This window comes from Patella vulgata, chromosome 7 (genome assembly GCF_932274485.2).
Source record: "Patella vulgata chromosome 7, xgPatVulg1.2, whole genome shotgun sequence".
Lineage (NCBI taxonomy): Eukaryota > Metazoa > Mollusca > Gastropoda > Patellidae > Patella > Patella vulgata.
Window position 1 is genome coordinate 4,675,067 of NC_065885.2, and position 13,381 is coordinate 4,688,447.

Genomic DNA, 13,381 nt, shown 5'->3' on the forward strand with positions numbered 1-13,381 from the left:
CGGACACGGACCTTCTTTTGTCTACATTGGATGTTACGTTAATTTGACATGACCAGAAGCACTCAACGATTAAAACTCTTGGCTGTTCCATCAAAAGACGTGTATCGGTAAAGCCTCATCCATCAATACGGATATCATCGATAAACAGTCTGGGTATCAATGCCTACTTCCTGCTTATTTATCAGTAACGTAAATCTTAGATTAATACGTATTAAAGTTAGCGACCCACGTGATGTATTTTATGTTCTGGTATAGGAATGCTCGCCCAATTCTCCATCAATAGAGATGTCTACGCTATAATCGACCATGGTCAACATCTTCAAAAATACACATTCCAGAGATTTGGCTAATATCCATTTTATCGGATTACTTCCAATGGCACCATTAATTGTAGACAATATGTCATTCTCTGGTAGCCACGATGCTTCGGTAGGGACTTATTTCTAAATAAAAATTTCAAGGGATTTTACAAGGGTATTATGTTGGCTAATTTCAAGTTTATCGGAAGTCTTCTTCTGGTACCATTAATTGTAGACAAAATGTCGTTCTCTGGAAGCCGCGGTGGGTAAGGTGGTGGCTGGCTATCTAGGAGTAGCCATGTTCGATCCCAGAGTTGGCCGAGAGAATACAATGGATTCCTCGTAAATATAAATTTCAAGGGATATTACTCGGGTATTATGTTGACTAATTTCCAGTTTATCGGATTGCTTCTTCTGGCACCATTAATTGTATACAATATGTATTTCTGTGGAAGCCGCGGTGTTGTCTCGGAGAGTAAGCTGCTGGTTCGTTGCCAGGTTCGATCCCGGTGTTGATCGTTCGGATGGGACCACAAAAATGCGCGGTTCACCCATATATGGGTTGGTCTGCACTTAAAAAAAACTTGATACAAGGACGGCGAATCTGGCAAGGAACGTTGTCAGTCGTTCGGATGGTTACAAAAACCCGCGGTTCACCTGTGTATGTGTTTGTGTGCACGTAAAAGAACCCTTGTAATTCGACGAAGAATAAGAGGCAACGCTGTTATACGGGCAAACTTTCCCTCATAACAAATTACATGGCATATACACGCCCTCATTAGCCCAGTTGCAATTCGACAGGGGGTAAGCCTTTTAAGCGGTGTAGACTGGTAAGGAACGAAACGTCGTTCGGATGGGAGGAAAAACCGAGGTCCCGTGTAGATTTACATGTACGTAAAATAACCCTTGGCGGTTGGAATTTGATATAAAAGTAGGCCACAGCGCCGCTTTCCGGGAAATTTTCCCTCATACCACACTGTATGGCGTATGCCCGTCTTCTTTAGCCTAGTCGGAGCAGAACTGTAGGACGTTAAACCCCATTTAATTTCATTTTGTAATTCGACGGGTGAATAAGCGGGAAAAATGCTATCGGGGCAACAATGCTATCAAACCACAATACTGCATGCACGGCGTGTTTATTAGCCCGGTCGTAGGTGGTTAAACTCCTTGTCATAATCTTTCATTATATCGATCTAAACCCTGGGAACCCTGGGTTCAGGTGTTCAACATCAGACAAACAACATTGTTATTAAAGACAAACACCGGAACACTGTTAATTAAAAACCAAAAGAAGAAAAAAAAGACAATACAACAAATTAGATTGTCTGATTATTGTTTTGAGAGCAGACGACAGAAGATATAAACAGGGTCTTTAAGATAATCTTTAAATGGCATTGTTCGGTTGAACATAATGGGGGTGCTCGATTGCCAATACGGAACTTCCCGAATTGACAGAATTGCAATCAAGTGATACGGAATTCAGTCCCGACAACTGAGGTGGTGTGAATAGAATCGTGACGTATTTTAAGTAACAAATATGTTTCAGCTGTCATGATTGGTTGAGATATTTTTTTATGCAGTCAACACATGCGTTATACTCAGAAATTTTCCCTTTCACTCGATTAACACTATTTTTGGAATTGAGAAAATTTAATTCCAGAATGTTTAATCGAGTATACCCATAGAGAATCTCCTACGAGTCCCAACACAAGTCGATCATGTAAAAAAAAGAACGAGGTTTTGCCGAGGGGTGGGGGACGATTGTTTAGCGCGTGTGCGTTGTATCATAAAGTGACAAGAAGTAGGGTACTTATGTTGAACCATATGTTAGTCCCGAAATGACCTAATTTGTTCGAGTGGGCGTTACCCCCTCTCTCTATTTCTTTCTTTCTCTCTCTCTCACTATGTAACACATCTACTTTAGCTATTTAAGGACACGTTTGCTGTAATAATCTTCATCATAGACGAATCAATATATCTATTAAAAAAATAATAATAGTAAAAATATTTTTTTATTTAAATTACTTTTTTAATGTGTGGAAATCAGGGTAGAATATTCCTGAATGTTTAATAAAGTTCTGTTTCTTGTCATGATACAATATAAAACGTTTCGTTAATTTTAAGATGGTCGGTATCCCCACTAAGAAAACATAAATCCAAATTTGTTTCAGAGAATCAGTAACGGAAAATGCTTTCTGTTTTTGTGCCTCCATATACCACACATATAAACCACGAATATATACCACGTTTGTGCCCCCATAAACCACGAATATAAACCACGTTTGTGCCACCATAAACCACGAATATAAACCACGATTGTGGCCCCATAACCCACGAATATAAACCACGTTTTTCAACTAACTACCATCGGTATCTTATTGTTCGCAACACCTACAGATCTTATCGATGTTATATCGTTGGTTATTTGTTGAATGCAAATGATATGGTTCGTATCTTTTGTACCAATCTAGGAACTATAAATCGTGACTTAGTTATTATGATGGAACATTCTGTAGACTTTATGTTACTCGCTGATCGTGAATTAACAACAAACTAAGCGTCTCTGTAAGATGATCTACTATCTCTGAGTGCAGGGAGATACAGACTTTAACATACCTTTTACAAATAATATATCATCAACCTATTCTTGTATTTAACATAACTGATGATGTACGAGGCTAATCATTCTGATCTACGTCTCAAACCCACAACCAATGTACGCAGAAATAGACAATCCTGTCAGCGCGTCTAATGGTAGAAATATTTTCTGACACTCAAACCCAAAACATGTTTAAAACTTTTCGTCTTAAAGACATGACTCAATCTTGTCTTGTAGTTAAATTTATCCTCTTTCAATCTTTCATCTGGTGTTCTGGCGCCTTTGTTTAAGAGAGTATTATGGAAGATTAGATAAAAAGCTGGCAGTTCTCCTTGTAATAGTTCAAAACAAGATAATGTAAAGGAAATTTGCTGAAAATTGCAGTCAAATTGATCCACTATGAACCGAGATTTTAGTAATTGAATTTTCCGCCTAGCCTCGATCATCATTACTAAAGTCGGTAGGATAAAAAAAAACATAGTCTCGATTATCCATTTCATGATTAAATTATGAATGGAAGCCGAACAGCAAATCGGAACCTAATCCAATAAACATCGCAGGCTAGCGATGCCATCTAGAGTTGATTATGGTCTGGATAAGTTAATTAATGTCTAATTAATAATTTAGATAAGGTCTCAGGCCTAAAGAAATACAAGCAATAGGTAGATTTAGCTCTTGCATAATGTATGTTTAATTTTTTTCTTTTTCTTTATTAATGTTAAATAATTTATTTCAGTATATTTTAGCGTGGACTAGCGTGGATATTTTCCTAAAAATGTAACAGATAAAAATGCCCGGCAAAATGTCATTGTTAATGAATTCCTTATATTTTATGTGACATCTCTTCTCAGAATAATATTGTAAATCGGCTTTTATTATGCTGTGCATTCAAATTTCGAAGTTCAAAGTTCGATTTTATACCAAGTTGCACATAAATATTTGGATTATATTGTCGTCAAACCAGACAACAAAACTGATTATTCTTCCGAAATAAAACATCATATTTTATTATACTAAAAAAGTTGCACATAATTCTGGATTAAAATGTCCTCATACCAGACGTGACAATGGACCAAAACAACTTTCAAATTCCTTTTTATCTTCGATGTCAATATGGTGTGTCGGATAAAAAAAGACACATGATTAATAGTATGGCATAAATGTAATGGGAGAGCGAGCCACGGTGGCCCAGAGAGAGAGAGAGAGAGAGAGAGAGAGGGACGCTAAAACAACTTTCAAATTCCTTTTTATACGTCCACATTCATAATGTGAACGTATTATGCCGTCGCCCCTGTCTGTGTGTGTGTGTGTGTGTATGTATGTATGTGTGTGTGTGTGTGTGTCTGTGGTTCGCCTACAGGGCGCAATTCTTCATGGATTTTCTTCAAACTTGGTATACTTATTCCTTATACCCCAAGGAAGATCCCTATTGTTTTTGGTGCATGCCCGACCCCCCGGGGCAGAGCCACGCCCATTTCTAGTATTTGTTTGTTTGTCGTCTACAGGCCACATTTCTTAACTAATAATCTTGAAACTTTGCATACACATTCTTTGTACCCTAAGGAACATCCCTATCGTTTGGGGTGCATGCCCAACCCCCAGGGGCAGAGCCACGCCCATTTTCTTTTCGTGTGTCTTTGTGTCGCCTACAGGGCGCAATTCTTACTGGATTTTCTTCAAACTTGGTATACTTATTCCTTATACCCCAAGGAAGATCCCTATTGTTTTTGGTGCATGCCCGACCCCCAGGGGCAGAGCCACGCCCATTTCTAGTATTTGTTTGTTTGTCGTCTACAGGCCACATTTCTTAACTTATAATCTTGCATACACATTCTTTGTACCCTAAGGAACATCCCTATCGTTTGGGGTACATGCCCAACCCCCAGGGGCAGAGCCACGCCCATTTCCCATTTTCTTTTCGTGTGTCTTTGTGTCGCCTACAGGGCGCAATTCTTACTGGATTTTCTTCAAACTTGGTATACTTATTCCTTATACCCCAAGGAAGATCCCTATTGTTTTTGGTGCATGCCCGACCCCCAGGGGCAGAGCCACGCCCATTTCTAGTATTTGTTTGTTTGTCGTCTACAGGCCACATTTCTTAACTTATAATCTTGCATACACATTCTTTGTACCCTAAGGAACATCCCTATCGTTTGGGGTACATGCCCAACCCCCAGGGGCAGAGCCACACTTTATATACTTATTCTTTGTACCCTAAGGAACATTCCTATCATTTGGAACATCCTTATCATTTGGAGTAGGCCCTACATGCCCAACCCCCAGGGGCAGAGCCATGCCAATTTTCTTTTTGTGTGTCGCCTACAGGCCACAATTCTAAATCGATCATCTTGAAACTTAAAATACATATTCCTTATACCCTGAGGTTGGTCCCTTTTCTTTTGGGTGCATGCCCGATTTTGGGGAGATAACTCCATTTAACAATGTCAAACTCCATTTAACAATGTCAAACTGACGTGATATGCTTTAAATAGTTGTCACCCATGTAACATTCGGGTTTTTGTGAGTGGTTTCTGAGAGCCTTTGTTCAACTTATTTTTCAGAACGCTTTGTAAGTGTTAGAAGTATTTATACCGGTTATTTGTTGACGTTTCAAACCACCGTTTTCTCCCCCTTTCCTCCCACTGCTAAAGACCTTTTGGTACTGCAATGACAATGTCTCTCTCTCTCTCTCTCTCTCTCTCTCTCTCACACTAAATAAATTATAAATTCATGTAACTGCAAGTACATGTGCGTTTTCAGGATGTACATTTTTAAAAAGTCTTATGTTTGGGTGTCATTCGTTATTAGAATTTGTTAATGAAGCTGATTCTTTTAAACTTCGTTTTTTATTTTTGAACTCTACTTGGTGTAGGTGTTCATCAGGTAATACCTCGACTGAGTTCAATATAGAGATTAGCCGGTTGATTTGTTGGATATAAACCTTTGAATAATAGCGCCTAACAGGCAGCTGTGTTTAATTATGTTCTCCTGATTTTGATTGTTTCTGTGTGTTTGAAGTATATGTTTGTGATATGCGCTTAGAAACACTTCACGTGTAATGAAGCGCTATATAAATCGAACAATAATAATAATACGTTATACCCTAAGGATGACCTCTATTTTTTTGGTGATTGCCCAACCCCCAGGGGCAGAGCCACACCCATTTTGTTCTTTGTGTCTCTGTGAGTTGCCTACAGGCCACGATTCTTAATGGATTGTCTTTGAACTTGGGATATGTTTCCTTATAGCCTAAGGACGACACTTGCATGTCACAACCCCCAGGGGCAGAGCCACGCCCAATTTTTATGTTTATCGTTTACAGGCCGGAATTCTGAATGGATCAACTTGGTATTTGGCATATGTATTCCTTATAGCCTAAGGGCATCAACTATTGATTTTGGTGAATGCCCCGACGCCCAGGGGCAGAGCAACGCCCAATTTTTGGCTTTAACGCCCAAAGGCCACAATTCTGAATGGATTATCTTGGAACTTGGTATACTTATTCCTTATACATTAAGGACGGCAACTATTGATGTTGTCATTTCAATAACAGGATGGTACCTATTTATATTGTTTCCATATCCAACCCCCATGGGCAGAGCCACGCCCAGTTTTTGTATTTGTGGTCTACAGGCTGCAATTCTGAATGGAACATCTTGGAATTTTGCATATTTATTCCTTAAACCATAAAGACAGCAACTATTTATTTTGATGCTTGCCCCGACCTCGTAGGGCAGTGTCACGCCCACTTTATTGTTAGTATTTTGTCTGTAAATTTGGCAAAACAAACCCGACGCCTAGCCTTCTTGGCCTCTGATCATATTACAGCCATTTCATATTTCATTCTCTTCATTTTAAAAAGTACCATATCAATCAAAACTGGAATGTGGACGTATATTGCAGCGTTAGCGATGCTCTTGTTATCTTCGATGTCAATATGGTGTGTCGGATACAAAAAGACACATGATTAATAGTATGGCATAAATGTAATGGGAGAGCGAGCCACGGTGGCCCAGAGAGAGAGAGAGAGAGAGAGAGAGAGGGACGCTAAAATAATAACTGTAGTGAGCGAACAGGAGCAAAACCCAAAGGAGAACATTCTGCAGTACGAAGGGCTAAAACTCCACTCTAATAGTAAGAGAGATACATTGATTCACTATCCAGATTGTTCTAGGACGTGACATCAGGTGTTCGAGAGAGAGAGAGTTGGGGGGTAACATCCACTCGATACAAACCAGGTCATTTCGGGACCACCACATGATTCACTTTTATTTCAATAATTCGCCTGTGGGTAGGGGTCTTTAGCAGTGGAAGGAAACCGCAGGACCCGGAGAAAACCCAGGAGGTTGGACAGGCGACCCTACTCCTTAATAAGAATATGAACATGTTACCACGTGACAATCTCATTTTTTTCCCCAATATTAATAACCAATTGCAAATCACTTATAGCCCTAGCACAATTCCAATCTCGTGAATACGACTATATAAATCTACTTAACTTACAAACAGAAGAGGGTGTTATAAATGGAGGTACGGACTATTTCCTCGTCTGTAAGAATTAAAGTCTGTCGCTTGAACAGGTAATGATATCCCTCGGAGAAATAATGTCTTCTTGCAGAGAAATAATGTGGCTAATATATTGTAATCTTGTCGGAATCTGTCTGCCGCGTCTCATAAATATGTGACCCTGTGAACTGGAGCTTGGTAAACGCCGATATGACGTAAAGAGAGAGACAGAAATGGGTTTAACGTCCATTCCACACAAACTAGGTCATTTCGGGACTAACATGTGGTTCAATTTTATTTACATAATTCGCTTGCGCGTAGGAGTCTTTAGCAGTGGGAGTAAACCGGGGAACCCGGCGAAAACCCACGAGGCTGGACAGGCGACCCTACTCCTTGTCACGTACAACCGGGGAATCGAAACCACGCCAATTGACCCAATGACAGACCTTATGATACAGCGCACGTGCTAACCTTGGGCATCCAGCCCCTCCCTCCTAAAATCGGAACCCTAACCCTGGACCTAGCCCCAATGCTTACCCTAACCGTAACCTACAATCTCGCTAACAATCACGTGACTTGGCCTTATTTACATCTCAACGACCTTGACAAAAATTGAGCTGACCTTAACAAATAGATCCAGCCGTGTTAATAGTGCGAGATATTTAGTAATACGCGTGGCTATGAAATGAAACGGGGTTTAACGTCATAGTGTTCTGTTCTGATTGGGCTAATAAACGTGTCCCTGAAATGTTTTTTTTTTTAACTGATCGATGTATATATACATGTGGATATTGTTTCGTTACTAATGACTTCCGTTTTGCTCCAGCCACAGTAGTGGATCGTAGGTGTTCCTTTGTCATCATTAAATTTGATCACAAAGGGGGGGGGGGGGTCCATCCTAGGTCCTTATAGGCGTGGGTCCAGGGGCCGCAATAACCTGGAGAAAAGAGTACTTGCGGCCAAATTATTGGGGGGGGGGGCTAAATCCCCGCCCCCTAGCCCCAAACTGTACTGCACATAGCTTAACGTATAATAAACCAATTACCATTTAAATAAAGGTGAAACTTTACCACATAAAATCGTGATTTAATAAAATCCAACGGCTAAGTGATATTTCTGTCGTTTTCAAAATGACCGTCAAACCAGAATCAGAACACACACGTGATAAAACTGTTCGGTAACTATATCAGTGCCCCACTCTTCACTATTAGTGATATAATAACTTATTTCCATGCAAACGGCGATGAGATGTCTTGAGAATTTTGCATTTGAAGTTATTTTTACTTGCGCAAAGCCTCAAAGACTGTATCAAGTGTAGCGTCACACAAGGCAACACGCCGATACAATATTGCAGCTAGAATATGTAAGTGTATAGGAGTGCACCATACACAAACAATTATCAAGACAAATATACGGACAAGACATAATACGCAGAAATCACAAACAAACGTACGTATCAGATCAAACACACAAACACATAATGGTTCATTCTTAAAGTGGCAGTTACAGACAAACAAATAATGGTTCATTCTTAAAGTATCAGTTACACACAAACACATAATGATTCATATTCTTAAAATAGCAGTCACACACAAACACATAATGGTTCACATTCTTAAAATAACAGTCACACACAAACATATAATGATTCACATTCTTAAAGTGGCAGTCACACACAACCACATAATGGTTCCCATTTTTAAAGTGGAAGTCAATGACAAACACATAATGGTTCACATTCTTAAAGTGGCAGTCACACACAAACAAATAATGGTTCACATTCTTAAAGTGGCAGTCACACACAAACACAAATGGTTCAGATTCTTACAGTGACAGTCACACACACACACACATAATGGTTCACGATATTTAAAGTGGCAGTCACACACATACACATAATGGTTCACATTTTTAAAGTGGAAATCATACACCAAGACATAATGGTTCACATTCTTAAAGTGGCCGTCAAACACAAACATAAAATGGTTCACATTCTTATAGTGGCAGTCACACACAACCACATAATGGTTCACATTTTTAAAGTGGCAGTCACACACAAACACATAATGGTTCACATTCTTAAAGTGGAAGTTAAAGACAAACACATAATGACTCACATTCTTAAAGTGGAAGTCACACACACACATACAATAGTTCACATTCTTAAAGTGGCAGTCACACACAAACACATAATGGTTCACATTTTTAAAGTGAAGGTCACAGACAAACACATAATGTTCACATTCTTAAAGTTACAGTCACACACAAACACATAATGGTTCACATTTTTAAAGTAGCGGTCACACGCAAACACATAATGGTTCACATTTTTAAAGTGAAGGTCACAGACAAACACATAATGTTCACATTCTTAAAGTTACAGTCACACACAAACACATAATGGTTCACATTTTTAAAGTAGCGGTCACACGCAAACACATAATGGCTCACATTCTTAAAGTGGCAGTCACGCGCAAACACATAATGGTTCACATTCTTAAAGTGGCGTTCACACACAAACACATAATGGTTCACATTTTTAAAGTGGCGGTCACACGCAAACACATAATGGTTCACATTCTTAAAGTGGCAGTCATACACCAAGACATAATGGTTCACATTCTTAAAGTGGCAGTCACACACAAACACAAAATGGTTCACATTCTTAAAGTGGCAGTCACACACAGACATAAAATGGTTCACATTCTTATAGTGGCAGTCACACACAACCACATAATGGTTCACATTTTTAAAGTGGCAGTCACACACAAACACATAATGGTTCACATTCTTAAAGTGGAAGTTAAAGACAAACACATAATGACTCACATTCTTAAAGTGGAAGTCACACACACACACACACACATACAATAGTTCACATTCTTAAAGTGGCAGTCACACACAAACACATAATGGTTCACATTTTTAAAGTGGCGGTCACAGACAAACACATAATGTTCACATTCTTAAAGTCACAGTCACACACAAACACATAATGTTTCACATTTTTAAAGTAGCGGTCACACGCAAACACATAATGGCTCACATTCTTAAAGTGGCAGTCACGCGCAAACACATAATGGTTCACATTCTTAAAGTGGCGTTCACACACAAACACATTTTTAAAGTGGCGGTCACACGCAAACACATAATGTTTTACAATCTTAAAGTGGCAGTCATACACCAAGACATAATGGTTCACATTCTTAAAGTGGCAGTCACACACAAACACAAAATGGTTCACATTCTTAAAGTGGCAGTCACACACAACCACATAATGGTTCACATTCTTAAAGTGGAGGTCACAGACAAACACATAATGGTTCACATTCTTAAAGTGGCAGACACACACAACGCACGTAATGGTTCACATTCTTAAAGTAGCAGTCACATACCAGTGGCAGTCACACACAAACACATAATGGTTCATATTCTTAAAGTGACAGTCACACACAAACACATAATGTGGTTCACACACAACCACATAATAGTTCACATTCTAAAGTAGCAATAAACCAGCTGTCTTTAATCATACTTAATGTTGAAAATTAATTTAGAAATTCATAAAGTTTAAATGAAATGAACTGAAATGAAATTTAACATCCTGCTTGCCGCTGTTCGAACAAAAAGTTGCTCATAGCACACTGGCAAGTTGTATGCCCGTGTCCGTCTTGATTAGCCTGGTCTGTTTAGTACAATACCGCGTTAAACCCAATTATTTTTTTTTCATGTACTACATTTTGACCTCCGTCTTCATTGGCCCAGCCAGCACAGAATAGTAGAATGCAAACCTAATGCTCATTTTGACCTAAATTTAAATTCTGTGTTTTGAAATAACATGGTAATTAATTAACGTTTAACTCGGTATAACGATGCGTTGGTATTAAAAAACGAACAATTCATGCTTGCACTCGAAATAGTTGTTTGAGATTTTTTTTTATCAATCCAGTGTTTTTTCATCTATCTATTTTGATTTCCTTCCAATTAAATTATTCTACATTTTGAAGAATGTGGATTTTTCTTATGACATCTCCCATTAGTTTATTTTGTCGTAAAATTTTAACGATTTTTTCTTCTTCATCTTTTTTTATTTTCGTCCAATACAAAATAATTTAACAAGTAATTTCTAATTAATCTACATCCAGAAGCTTAAAAAGATGATCCCATAGAAAAGTAAATGAATATTAACACACAAAAATGCTCGGCCTTAGGTTGGTTTTAGAAAAATAATTTCACATTAATACAAAATAAAATGTTCGGCCTTAGGTTGGTGTTTTAGTGACTAATACAAGTAAATAATACCCGTTAATAAAAATGTTACAGTCGACATACAAAATTCTCAAATATGAACAAATAAATCCAGTCCCTTGAGCTGATAGTATGTTTATACAATATGTCGCTATGCAATGGATTTAGTCAAGAGTTCGGCAATTAAAACAACTCAGAGAGCTTTAGGGTAGGTTTCTTCTTATCATTAATAAACGTCATCCGATGTCGTATGCCTGGTAGCTGGTGTAAGGCTGTTTATCTTCGTCGGTGGTTAGTAAAAGTTGATGTTACTTAGATGATTTCCGCAATAATAATAACATCATCTTGCTCGGGGCATTTAATATACTTTACAAGGTTGTTCATGCATTCACTCTCTCAATTCATACTTTAATATAAAATCTAGAAGTACAGTTTTAGACATTCTGAAAGATTATTAAGCAGGAGTCATCAAAGTCATCTTGAAATCGTGCGTCGGTTGTTTTTTTTTTTTGGGGGGGGGGGGGTTATATTAATTTACATCTTTGCTCAGATTGACTTTACTTAGAACAGTGTCTAGTACTTCGGGTTGTCCAAAACAAAACGTACACGTCGACGTGCACGTAAAGGAGTCCTTGGCAGTTTGTTCTCGACAAAGAGCCGAGGCAAAATGTCCCTTATAGCCTATGCCGAAAAGTAGGGCGGTACGCCCCATTTTATTTACTGGGGCAAGTTAAAAACAACCATTTTATTTACTCAGTCAAGGGGATGGGGCAATCTGATTTAAACACAGATCCTATTTCGTTTTGTTTTTTATAGTTCAAAATTTTGTTTTACTTGTCTTTACTACACTAGGATCTGGAAGAGTTGTTATTCTGAATGAAGTGGTGAATTATCCAATGAAACGGTCTGTTACGGCGAGCTTTAGGCGTGTTTTGCACTGAACTGTGGGTAATCCACTAGAAACATCAATGCTGATTGGGTAATCAATTGCCTGACGTCATAGGGTCAAAAGCCACTCGTATGACCTCTGAGGCGACCTATCGCTACAACTTGCCAGATCTTCATGTAGTGTAGGCCATCGAAAGTATAAAAAAACGAAACGAAAAATAGATCTGTATTTGAATCAGATTGGGGATGGGACAATCTGTTGACAGATACTACTGATCGCTATAGGGAGGTTAAAATCAACCATATACCATGGCTGAACACTAGCAATTCAAATCTTTTATTTTCGTTCACGCATTGTCGGTAGAAATCTCCTTTTAAGTCGGCTGGATACAATATTAATTGGTTTCTGAGAGAATTGGTCACGGCTTTATAGCGTTATAAATACCTGACAATAAAAAGGCCATCTTCAGTAATTGTTAGAACAAGTTAAACTAGCAAACTCTTATTGTTCGCTTAATTACTGTGTATAAATATATATCACTGTGGGCGGAAATACTACGATACAGTTGAAAACATCCTAGGAAAGCAGGCGTATTGATTCCAGGCTCACCGCCATGTTTGTATATAAGGCCAAAACATAGATTACCCGTGTTTATGGTTAACCAATCGCCCATAGCCTAAGTCTCCGACTCTAAACTCGTTTTTCTCATTTCCCAAGTCCTATAATATCGGTATTATTGGACTTTGAATCAGTACTAATTTACAGAACCTTACTCAGTCATAATAAAGTTAGAAATGCTAGAGATTAAATAATGACATCACAAACGCTGTAGACGGCAAT

General features: G+C 38.6%; 1 protein-coding gene across 2 annotated transcripts in view; it reads left to right on the plus strand.

Moving 5' to 3' along the window:
- Window positions 1-13,381, plus strand: part of LOC126827136 (neuropeptide Y receptor type 4) — a 99,514-nt gene that overhangs the window by 63,334 nt on the left and 22,799 nt on the right. The window lies entirely within an intron of this gene.